This window comes from Durio zibethinus, chromosome 1 (assembly GCF_047325235.1).
Source record: "Durio zibethinus cultivar Kanyao isolate XHJ-2024 chromosome 1, ASM4732523v1, whole genome shotgun sequence".
Lineage (NCBI taxonomy): Eukaryota > Viridiplantae > Streptophyta > Magnoliopsida > Malvales > Malvaceae > Durio > Durio zibethinus.
The window spans coordinates 7037575-7047142 of record NC_143162.1 but is presented as its reverse complement, the minus strand read 5'-3'; the positions used below and the strand labels follow the sequence as shown (position 1 = coordinate 7047142).

General features: G+C 35.4%; 1 pseudogene across 1 annotated transcript; it reads right to left on the bottom strand.

Annotated features, from left to right (window-relative positions):
- Window positions 1-5633: 5633 nt before the first annotated feature.
- Window positions 5634-9278, bottom strand: LOC111311078 (telomere repeat-binding protein 5-like; annotated as a pseudogene). The gene is made up of 9 exons (XR_016342597.1): window positions 9183-9278; window positions 8286-9090; window positions 7866-8057; window positions 7697-7759; window positions 7517-7596; window positions 6923-7134; window positions 6466-6780; window positions 6314-6377; window positions 5634-5880 (listed from the first exon to the last, which is right to left on the bottom strand). The product of XR_016342597.1 is annotated as a telomere repeat-binding protein 5-like (transcript).
- Window positions 9279-9568: the final 290 nt, after the last annotated feature.

Sequence of the window (9568 nt, the reverse complement as noted above, 5' to 3'; positions counted from 1 at the left end):
AGTATATCTTCAAGAAGCCTTCTTTGTCTAGGAGAATCGCTAGATGGCAAGTAATGCTTTCGAAATACGATATTATATACGTGAGCCAAAAAGCAATAAAATAAGGCGTTATAGCAGAATTTCTTGCAGATCGTGCTACTGAAGAGTATGAGCCGATGAAGCTAGAATTCCCTGATGAAGACTTAATGACTATTTTTCAACTAGAGGAAGGAGAGTATGTAGAAAAATGTTGGAGAATGTACTTCGATGGAGCTGCTAATGCCTTGGGGCATGGAATTGGGGCAATTCTGATTTCTCCAGAAGAACAATACTGTCTTTCAACAGCGAGGTTAAATTTTAATTACACAAATAACATCGCTGAATATGAGGCATGTGTCATGGGCCTGCAAGCTGCTATAGATAGAAGAGTGAAAGTACTAAAAGTGTTTAAAGACTCAGCTCTAGTCATATATCAGTTGAAAGGAGAATGGGAGACGAGAGATTCAAAACTCGTTCTATATCATAAGTATATTCTAGAACTGACGAAACAATTTGAAAATGTCTAGTTTGATCACTTACCTCAGGAAGAGAATTTGATTGCTGATGCATTGGCTACCCTGGCTGTAATGGTTTAAATTAATGATAATACCGATATTCAGCCCATCAAGTTAGATGTTAAAGATATACCAGCTTATTATTCTAATGTAGAGGGAGAAGAAGATGAAAAGCCCTGGTATTATGACATCTTACAGTATGTCAAGGATCAGCAGTATCCAGTTCAAGCAACAGAAAATGATAAAAGGGTTATCCGAAGATTGGCTATGAGCTTTTTCTTGGATGGGGATGTCCTTTACAAAAGAAGCAAGGATCAAGTATTATTGAGGTGTGTAAATGAGACTGAAGCGAAAAAAATCATTAAAGAGGTGCATGATGAAATATGTGGGGCACATACTAGTGGACATATGATGGTAAGATAGATCATGAGAGTAGGATATTATTGGTTGACTATGGAGAATGATTGCATTGATTATGCTCGTAAATGTCATAAATACCAGATATATGCTGATAAGATTCATGCTCCGTCGTCTGCTTTACATGTTATGGCACCACCATGGCCATTTTCAACGTGGGGCATGGATGTCATTGGTCCAATTACCCCAAAGGCTTCTAACAGGCACAGATTCATTTTCGTGATGATAGATTACTTCACAAAATGGGTAGAAGCAGCATCATATGCAAATGTGACACGTTCTATGGTTTGTAAGTTCATAAAAAAGAAAATCATCTGTAGATATGAACTTTCAGAGAGAATTATTTCGGACAATGCCAAGAATCTAAATAGTAAAATGATGCAAGAAATATGTGCTCAATACAAGATCAAGCATCATAACTCGGTACCATATCGTCCGAAAATGAATGGGACAGTTGAGGCAGCCAATAAGAACATAAAAAAGATTTTGGAGAGGATGATCGAGACTTACAAAGATTGACATGAGAAGTTACCATTTGCATTGCATGCATATCGAACGTCAGTTCGCACCTCCACTGGGGTAACCCCATTTTCTTTGGTTTATGGGATGGAAGCTGTACTACCAGTGAAAGTAGAGATCCCCTCTTTGAGAGTTTTAAAAGAAGTTGAGTTAGAAGAAGCTGAATGGATTCGTGAACGTTATGAGAAGTTAAATTTCATAGAAGAAAAGAGATTGACTGCACTGTGCCATGGTCAACTGTATCAAAGAAAAATGATGAGGGCTCATGATAAGAAGATTCAACCCCGTTGCTTTCGAGAAAGAGAGTTGGTTTTGAAAAAAATTCTCCCAATCCAGCACGATAGTAGAGAAAAATGGACTCCGAATTGGGAAGGGTCATATGTGGTGAAACAAACTTTTTCGGGTGGAACATTGATACTGACTGAGATAGATGAAAGTGATTTACCCCATCCTATAAATTCTGATGCTGTAAAAAAGTACTATGCTTAAAAAAAATATAAAAAAAATAAAAAAATGAAAAATGATGAAAAAAAATAAAAAATGAAAAAGTGATTGAAAAATGAGGACTCAAGGCGAAAACCCAAAAAGGATAGTTTGAGTTATAGGGGGTTTGTCTAAGTTGAAAACCTGAAAAGGCGGCTTAGATAAGGAGAATACAGCATCGAATCTGAAAGTCCACTGATATGGAGACTAACAAATTCGAAAGAGTTCCAAGTTGTTGAATACATCAGAGGGTTGGGTTTTCAGAAAAAAACTTTGAGATGTGTTATCATGATTATCTGATTGTTCATTTTGGGCTTTATCCCCATACCTATCCTTGTAATTCTTTCTTGGCCAAAGTTTGCCAACATTTTGCTAATAAAAAATATTTTATTTCATTCTTTAGGCCTTTTTCTGATGACTATTTTCCTACCATTCATATCCATTTCTTCTTAGTACCCCACAATGGAAGAAATGTACAAATGCATTCTCACTTTTTGAGTTTGAAATAATGATTGGTGAATGAATAACAACATAAAAAGATTTTTACATTACATTGAATAAATCAAGAGTGATAAAGGCAGAATCGAGATGTTCAACTCCTGATTAGGACATTGAATTTGGGAAGAGATTTTTTGTTACAGGAAGAATATGAATGGAAGAAATAATTAAGAGCTACACTGGTTCGATCTTAGAAGAACAGTGCAATTGGATCCTTGAGGAATCAAAGGGCTTGACACCCAAGAAAAAAAAAAGAGCTTGAGAAACTTAAGTACCATACATTGAATAGGAATTATTTGGCCAACATTTACATAGCATGCATTGAAATTCATATACATTTGCATAGCATACACTACTTTCAAGAAAATATAGTGTACAAATTCAAGAAGCAGGGGTGTTCCAACATCCCACATGGAAAAGATAGATATGAAGATATCTTGCAAAATTGAAAAAGAAAAGCTTGTCAGGTAAGTCCCTAATCCTTGAAATAAGATGTCTTTTGGTATCAGGGTTGATTTATAAGACCTTGGGGCATAATCCCCTGAAATTCCTTCAAACACAACTTTCAACTCCTTTGGACATGATCGTCAAGGAGTAATTGATTTTTCAAAGTCGTGGTGCCTCTGTTTAGAGGAGCAATTTACTTTTCCAAAGTCATGGTGCCTCTGTTTAGAGGAGCAATTTACTTTCTCAAAGTCGTGGTGCCTCTGTTTAGAGGAGCAATTTATTTTTCAAAGTCGTGGTGCCTCTGTTTAGAGGAGCAATTTATTTTCCAAAGTCGTGGTGCCTCTATTTAGAGGAGCAATTTACTTTCCAAAAGTCATGGTGCCTCTGTTTAGAAGAGCAATTTATTTTTAAAAGTCGTGGTGCCTCTGTTTAGAGGAGCAATTTATGTTTCTCAAAGTCGTTGAGCCTCTGTTTAGAGGAGCTTTGGTAAAAAAAAAAAAAAACATAAAAAAAACACAAAAAAACAAAGAAAAAAAAACAAAAAATGACAATGTTAAGTTGAGTCTTAATTGGGTGTCTACGTCTTTGCGCAATTTCTGTTTCACAAAAAATTTACAAAGAGGGGCAGTTGTAGACACCCAATTGGGTCCAGGCCCAGATCAATTGGGCCTGGCCCAAATGGGTAAGCCCAATTCAATTTCTACTTTGTATTTTTTTTCTTTTCTTTTTTGTATTTTATGTATTTTATTATTTATTATTATATGTATATTTTTACTTATTTTTTTTCTATTAATATTTATATGTATTTTTATATAGTTATATATTTATTATTATATTATAATTTATTTATTATTATTTTTTTGTAATATATTTTTGGGTTTATCTTATTTTATTTTTTATTATTTTTTAAATTATCTGTTAATTTTATCTATTTTTTTACCGATTATCTTATTATTATCATTATTTTTTTTTCTTTTCTTTTTTGATGGATGTGATTAAAAGTTGAAAAATCCCATTGTGAATGAGAATTCAATCAGAAGAGTCCAGATTGGATTCAAAGATTGAATTCTCGTCTAAAGAGGAATTGGGATTGATCAAAAACTCATGATCAATCCCTATATAAAGGACCCCTGGAACAGATGCAAGGACACAGAAAACAGTAAGCAAAAGCTATTGATTGAGAGAATAGGGACGTATAGAGAGCTAAGAAAAGGTTTAGGAGTGTTCTGGGAGTGAGAAGAAATTTTTGAGAATTTTTGGCGATTTTTTTTCTAGAAATTTCTGGAAAAATTTCAGATTCCGGTGAATTTTTCGACGAAGTTTGAATTTTCCAACGTAAATTTCGGCCAACCTTGAAGTTTTCGGTGACCTGTCCAGTTTTCGACAAAAGAATCCCAAAAACCGGTGAACTTCCGACGAACTTCCGGTAAAAAAACCCAGATTCCGACGACAAAACCCAGAATCTGATGAATCTTCAACCGGAGTTCTTCGACCTTTTAGAGAAAAGGGAGAGGAAAAAAAGAAAAAGAGAGAGAAAAGAGAGGAGCGTTCTGCCAAAAAACAGAAGGAAGTGTCTTTTATACCCTCTCAAAATGACGTCATTTTGGCCTTAAGTAACCTAGAGGATCCGCGCGTTTTGCCGAGATCCGACCCGAGCGTCAACCCGCTTCCTGAGTCGCGCGTGCCTTCCCCCCTCCGAGCCGAGCCGAGCTTCCCAAGCCGCCCCCTGAGTCGTTTCTCTTCTTTGAACCGAGCTGAGCCGAGCCACGATCCGAGCCTCTCCAGGTTTTTTTTTTTTATTTATTTGTTTATTTGTTTTTTTTTTAGATTAGATTTATTTAATATTCTTTTTATCTTTATTTTATTTTTATTTTTGTTTTACTTTTCTTTATTTTTTTATTTATTTATTTTTTTATTCGATTTTCTTTAAATAAAAATCAAAATTTTCAAAAAATATATTTTTAAGGAAAAGTTGAAAGTATCAATTTTTCTTAAAAATAAATTTCAAAAAAGATTTTTGAGAAAAAGTTGAAAGTATCAATTTTTCTTGAAAATCAAAATTTTCAAAAAATATTTTTAAAGAAAAGTTGAAAGTATCAATTTTTCTTAAAAATAAATTTTTCAAAAAATATTTTTGAAAAAAAGTTGAAAGTATCAATTTTTCTTAAAAAATAAATTTTCAAAAAAAAATTTTTGAGAAAAAGTTAAAAGTATCAATTTTCCTTAAAAATAAATTTTCAAAAAATATTTTTGAAGAAAAATTAAAAGTATCAATTTTTCCTACACAAGAACAATCATTCTTTCCTTCTTTTTTATTTTGATTTTTCTTTAACTAATCCGACGACGAAACCTCTATAAGTGAAACAATATTTTTTCTTATATACTCTTGAGACGAAAAAATTTTTTCAATTTTTTGCTGAAAGTATTAGAGTCAATTGAGAATAATTTTCAACAATTAATTACTTGATAAAATTTTAAGACTTTTACATAACACAAATTTAAGCTGATACCATCTTTTGATGAGCGTTGTGAGTGTGTTATAATTTTTTTCACACGTAACCGAACCATGTTCTGATTAGTAGACCTAAACCTATTCTTTTAGGGACCCTTAAACTTAAGTGTTCCCTGAAATGACAAATTACAAATTCTTTATGCGACCAATCGCACCTAGATAAAAAAAGATTGGTGACGACTCCCTAAAAATCAATGTCTAGCGATAGATCCCGGATCTAGACGTTATGATAGTGAGCATACTAGCTACATATCTTTCATTTACAGAAATTTCATTACATCACAGATTTACAAGATTGACCAGAGATCTAGTAAAATCTCAGACAACTGACTTGAGCTGTTGCTTGGCCTGCTGCTGGGACCAGTAGTCATGGGCAGCTAGGACCCTGTCTAAAAGCTCCTGCGCTACAGGTTCTCCCCTCCTTTGCTGAGGTGAGATTCTTGCTGTATGGACCAATGTCTTCCACTTATCCTGCATGATCCCCAAAACACATTATGAGAAAACCCTCTAAGGTACATAGACAATATTCAACAAATAAAGAATCTTAACATGATGGAATAAACTCTGCTTTAGGAAACCAAAAGCTGGAAGAATGATGATGGAAACCTTAGAATAACTAGACATATTTTACGCAAAAAACACACCATTGATGTAAAGTAAAGATATTAAGCAATTCATACAGACGACTAGAATTAATCCCATGTGTTCCAAAACTCTTTTCCTCTAATCTATGGTGCTGTAAGCAGAGAAAGTGCAAAATAAACAATATGGAAGGCATAATGAATGGCAAAGAAAGGTCAGTCAATTGTTGGGAAAACATTAGTGAATAGGGAGACATACTCATACAATTGATTGACAAGCATACGCCTCCAAACTGAAGCAGAAACAAAAATGGATCATTCACCTTCAAATCCACATATGTACAATGTTTTGAATTGTCAAATGCACACAATTTGACATTGCGCCACCTACAAAATTTAATAGAAGCTTAGGACCCAGAGCACTGCAAGTCTACAATTAAGAGTTTGCCAGCCAAAGGATAATCATAAAAGTAACCTTCCAGTTCCTAGTTTCTCAACTGCCTCAACCAATGCTTCTACTTCTGAAACAGTGAAGGGTCTTCTGATACGGCGCTGGACAAGCTCATGATGCCCAGGTCTGTGATGAAAGGGAACAATAGCCAATGCCTCCACACTAATTGCCGGAATTGAGACAACAGATTGGGATTTTGGAATAGTGCTATTAGCTGATATGTTGGAAAGAGAGGAAACTAGATAAAGGTCACTTTCAGCACCACCGTTGCAATCCGTCACAGGAGGGACAAGGGAGACACTGGAAGTCCCTGGTTCTATAGTAAAAGATGTTGCATGCCTGGTAATGGAACATAATACTACAATTTAAATAAGACAAATAATTTAAAAGTTTAGAAAAGAGTGAGTGAGAATATGAGCAACAGAAGTGGAAAACTAAAAGGTCGGGTTTCTTTTAAACTTTACGAATACCAAATACTTACCTTGTCAGATCCTGCTCTCCTGAGAGACAAGGTGCTATAAGTTGCGTGTGTCTGGGCTCCAATGTAAATCCCAAATTACGAAGCTTGTGATCTTGTGAAATACCGGTCTGAAGTAGAGTTTTGCTATCATCTCTAACCTTCTTTCCTTGAAGAAGGATACCAACGTGTAAGCCATCTCCCAGTATGGTAGTCACTGCCTCCATGATTGTCCTCTATAAAAACCATTAGACATTAACTATCACGGTGCAGACACAACCAGTATGCTTGACCTCATATCCATGAAAATAAAGAAAAAGAGGTTCCTTCATTTCTGATAAGGCTATACATTATTTCTTAAAATACCAAAGAGACCAAAGCACCATTTGTCTCATAAGAAGAAGCATTTTATCAAATGACATGAATATTGTTATAATGTTATGCTCCTGTCCAAAGAATCATAGTTCACAAATTAAGTTCATTTTTTATCTCCAATGGTATAAAACTTTGTACATAAAAGTTAGAATAGAAGGGAAGCATGATATCTTTTTTTTTTTTTTTGGGCCAAAGAAGGGAAGCACGCTATAAAACAACAGAAAAGAAGGCAATACTGCATACTTTCAGTGAACCAACAGTTGCAGTTGTAGGAATCTCAACAAAGAGCTCTGGAACCTTGAAGGATTTGATATGAAGCTTCACTGAATAAACCCAAAATAGAAAAGGAAAAAAGTTAGGGCATGCCTAGATAATACGGGCAACAGATCAGATACTAATGCATTGTGCCAATGATCTTCATACCATTACGGTCTCTGGATCCAGGATGTGGACCTGGACTTGCAACTGAGGATGCCACTCTAACGACTGCATGTGAGAGCTTGGATTGTTCAGCCAAAAACTGAATATATCCCTAATGCCTAAGACCATAAAATAAAGAAAAATGAAAGCTAGCAGCAATGTTTTGTTGCACCTGCACTACAGTTGTCACCATTGCTTCTTTTATCAGCAGAATTAAATCTGTCTTCAAACAGAAAGCCTTGATCAGGTGCAGAGAATGGGCATTGATTAAAGAACTTCCTTCTCTTGAAAGAAGAGACCCTCTGTGATCTTTGATGTGTATAAACGGTTCTCCCATTATGGAAAATTGTTCTTCTTGTCCCATCTAGAAACATCAGTTAATCAGAAAATGGCATTTAATCAAGAAGGTGGATTTATAACATTAAAAGAACAAATATAGAAATGAATGCCTACCATATCCAGTAACGTGAGCAAGAACTTATAATTAGTCACAAACTTCAGGGAATTCAATAACTGTATCATGACATCTACAATTACATTCATCCTACAGGAGCACAATCCAGTATTAATAAAATCGTAGATGGGCATATACCATTTCTAAAGGAAGCCCCACCATTCAAATTTGGAGATACTCTCCAATGTCTGGATGACAGGTTCTTAATTCTTCGATCTGCCAAGTCAGATGGCAGCCTAAAGGCCTTCAATGGGGTGGCAGCCTGAGTGCACCCAATGTAATTTTCATCATTATCTCTACAAACTGTCTCTATATTATCAAAATGCCTAGATGGACTAAGAGTTATCCAGTCCTTGAACCATGATGCCTTCAACTTGCGTTCTGAACAGAAAAAGGGAGGCTTATGACCCATTTCCAACACATCCAAACTGCCTGTATGTGGAAGAGTTGCACTTTTAACGCTTTGAACAATTGAAAGCTCAGCTGCTGCATCCTCCACTTGCCCTTCAGAATATTCCCCAGATACAAGAGAAGAAATACATACTTCAGCAGACGGGATTGCATTTCTATCATTGACATTGGCCAACTGATCAGCCAAATATATCTTCTCTGACTGACCAAAGCTCTTTAAACTTGAACAAGCTTTCAAATTAAACTGGCTCTGAGCATGTGAAAACTTATTCAATGTATGGACTTGGCGGTAGCCATTAATAAAGGTTTTCTCATCATAAGTTTCTCGATCAGAATGGTTGCACTTTGATGATTGCGTTTCATCCTCTTCTCCCTTTAACACAGAATTTTTAGGAGTATTTTGCTGATCCTCTTTATAATCAGGAGGCACAAAATTTCTACTTTCATGCAACAGTTCACCAGCTACACTAGCCAAAATTTCAAAAGCACGGTTCTTACTGTTCCCACTTTTCTTTCTAATTGGCACCCTAGCCTAAAACCAGCATTTAGCAATAATCATCAAAACAATATTTTTAAACACAAAATAATTAGATAGATAATCCCAGACTGGCAGCATTTCTTTACCCGTGCTGATCTAGAAGCTCAAGGAAACACAGGCACCTGGTAGCCACTGAAACCATAGTCCAATCTCATCTGTGACACCATGTCTTAGGCATTCATTGAAAAAAGAATTCATTAATCAAAACCAACTGGCAGGCTTGAATCTGCAGATGACAAAATAGACACCGCAGCAAACAAACATATTAATGATCAGAAAGATTCAAGAATATGACAATAGACTTGAGAATTCATCAAGTTGAACAAGAGATTTTACCAAAAAAAAAAAAGGGACAGAGACAGAAGCATGTAAAAACAAGTAAGCAGTGGTATCTCCTTTAAGAATGAATGAGGCAATGCGTAAACTTTGTACAGATCCAAAGTTGTCCAGTCTAATAGGAGTATCACAGCAC